The sequence below is a fragment of the Chionomys nivalis genome, chromosome 1 (assembly GCF_950005125.1).
Source record: "Chionomys nivalis chromosome 1, mChiNiv1.1, whole genome shotgun sequence".
Classification (NCBI taxonomy): Eukaryota; Metazoa; Chordata; class Mammalia; order Rodentia; family Cricetidae; genus Chionomys; species Chionomys nivalis.
The window spans coordinates 83087966-83090636 of record NC_080086.1 but is presented as its reverse complement, the minus strand read 5'-3'; the positions used below and the strand labels follow the sequence as shown (position 1 = coordinate 83090636).

General features: G+C 39.3%; 1 pseudogene; it reads left to right on the top strand.

The window, feature by feature from the left end:
* The first annotated feature begins 898 nt into the window (after nucleotides 1-898).
* Nucleotides 899-1459, top strand: LOC130879331 (immunoglobulin kappa variable 1-9-like; annotated as a pseudogene).
* Nucleotides 1460-2671: the final 1212 nt, after the last annotated feature.

The following is a 2671-nucleotide window of genomic DNA, read 5'->3' as shown; positions in this document are numbered from 1 at the left end:
AACACCTCACAAAAAAAAACACATAGTATTTTTAACCTATCAGAATTATTTTAGTGAGTTAAAGATTTAATAGTCCGTCTTTGTTGTATAATCCCTTACAGCAGAATATTTGTCTATTTTAATCCTCAATATATATTTGAAATCATTATTAAAATAGAATTTATAAACATTGGAAATGTTGTGTATAATTTTAAAATCTGAAAAAGAAGTCTAATCTTTGGAGGTGTTGTGCCCATGTTACTGGATCTCTGAAACAAAACCACCACAGAGCCAATTTTCAGTGCAAACACAATGGGTTTATTGATTACAAGTTAGGTAACTAGAACCGCAATCTGTAACTCCTACTGGAGCTGGGGAAGAAATGCCCAAAGCTTCAAGTTAAGGGGATTTTAAAGTGGAAACTGCAGGCAGAGTGGCACAAGCCTTGGAATTTCAGGATTAAGAAAAAGCACATCACTTTTGAATTCATTGGTTTGGGTATAGGGGAATTTTAAAACAGTCCAACCAGTATTTAATCAGGTATATACAAAGACATTTGGAGTAAGCAGATGTTTGAACACCCTGGTGGGTCACTTTGGTCAGGGCAGGCACAGTTTCTTGGGAATGTTTATAACTTTGCTTCACTGAACTCCCCCCGTCCCCGAGTTAGGTCCTGTCTAAAATGGATTTCTTTCTCAAAATGGAGTTTGTTCTGCTCCTTCAGCTGCATTTATGTAGTTTGACCTTGAACATCTAGGGATTGTGGGCTTTTGCCAAGTGGTTGAGATGGGCAATTCTTGCAGCTGTGCCCAGGACTAACTGGTTCCCAATGATTTGCATGCACTCACTGCATAGCCTTGAGGACTTCTTCATATACCAGTGTCACCCTGTGCAGCTGTCATTGCAGTCAGGACTCAGCATGGACATGAGGGCCCCTGCTCAACTCCTTGGAATCCTTCTGCTCTGGCTTCCAGGTGCAAAAAGGCCTAAAATGGGAATTTATTTGTTACTCTGTGATTAGTGATGTTTGGCATTTAGGGCCAGTCCTTTTATATCTTGCTTAACTATGTGGGAATTTATTATGTCTCCACTTGTAGGTGCCCGATGTGACATCCAGATGACACAGTCTCCGTCCTTCCTCTCTGCATCTCTGGGAGACAGAGTCACCATCACTTGCAAAGCAAGTCAGGGCATTAGCAATTATTTAAACTGGTATCAACAGAAACCAGGGGAAGCTCCTAAGCTTCTGATTTATTATACAAATAGGTTGGCAGATGGGGTCCCATCGAGGTTCAGTGGCAGTGGGTCTGGGACAGATTATTCTCTTACCATCAGCAGCCTGGAGTCTGAAGATTTTGCAATTTATCACTGTCAACAGGATGATAAATTTCCTCCCACGGTGATACAAGTCTTAACATAAACCTCCATGGAAGCAGAAGTGAGAACCTTGGCTGCCCCAGCTGCTCCTCCTCATGAGTAACTCACTGAAACTATTTCTCAGATGTCACAGAATTTTTAGAAAAGTTCACAGAGTTATTTATTTTGGTGAGTCATTTATTTTGGTAGAAGAGGCTAAGCAGTTTTCTCTTACCCTAAACGTCTTTCTTTGTCACCTCCAGCACTACAGAGTATCAATGCCCTTTCTGCTTAACAAAGGTCACAGTTACTCTCTGTGAGGAGTCTGAGTTGTGTCCCCAGCTTGGACTCATACAGAACTGTGGAAACTACTGTGAATATTCCAGAATACATTATATAAATATGGAAAACTAGTTTCTAAGTGACAATTTTTTAAATGGCAGAGGAATATTACTGAGAGTAGCTGACAGCAGAAAGCATTCCTGGATTTCTCACAACAGCTAGAGCACAAGTGTCAGAGAAAGGGGATGCCGTCTACCATGATCCTTTGTTATGTATGGAAATTCCAAGAGAGTGTTGGTGCTTTTTGCTGTCTGCGTCAATTCACAGAAGACACTACTGACTCCTGTGTCCTTTGGTTTGCTTACAAAAATCAAATAATGTTGAGTCACATGTAATATATTTTTTTAAATTGATTAATATTATGAACATAGATACACTTTCTATTTTCTTGTAAGACCTTTAATATATAGGGTAATTCCACCATCATTGGTGTATGTAGATTTTTTTGTAATTACCTCTAAATATTTATGCTGAGATTCATTCCTTTATTAATTTGTATACTAATCCTATTTGCAAATACTTATTTTCATGTCTTTCATTGCTCTATTCTTACTACACATGGTAGATTGTGCTATTGATATAGATACAAATGGTTACAGTGGACATTTTGGTGTTTTTTTTGTAATCTGAGGTATAAAATGCCCCATATTTTTAACTGGGTATTATATTTGCCCGAGCTTTGTAGACAACACATGACAGCAAGATAATATTGCCACTATGCTCTACTTCCTTAGAGATTTATCCTGAGTACCTGTTACTCCTGTGGTGGTTTGAAAGAACATGGCCTCAAAAGACAGTGGCACTATTAAGGAGGTGTGGTCTTGTTCAAAGAAGTGTGACATTGTGGAGGTGGGCTTTGAGGTCTCCAAAATGCTCAGGATAATGTGTCTCACTACACTTCCTGTTGCCTTCTGATGAAGATGTATCCAATACCCTGTCTGCCTTCATGCTGCCCTATTCCCTGCCATGATGATAGTAGACTGAACCTTTGAAC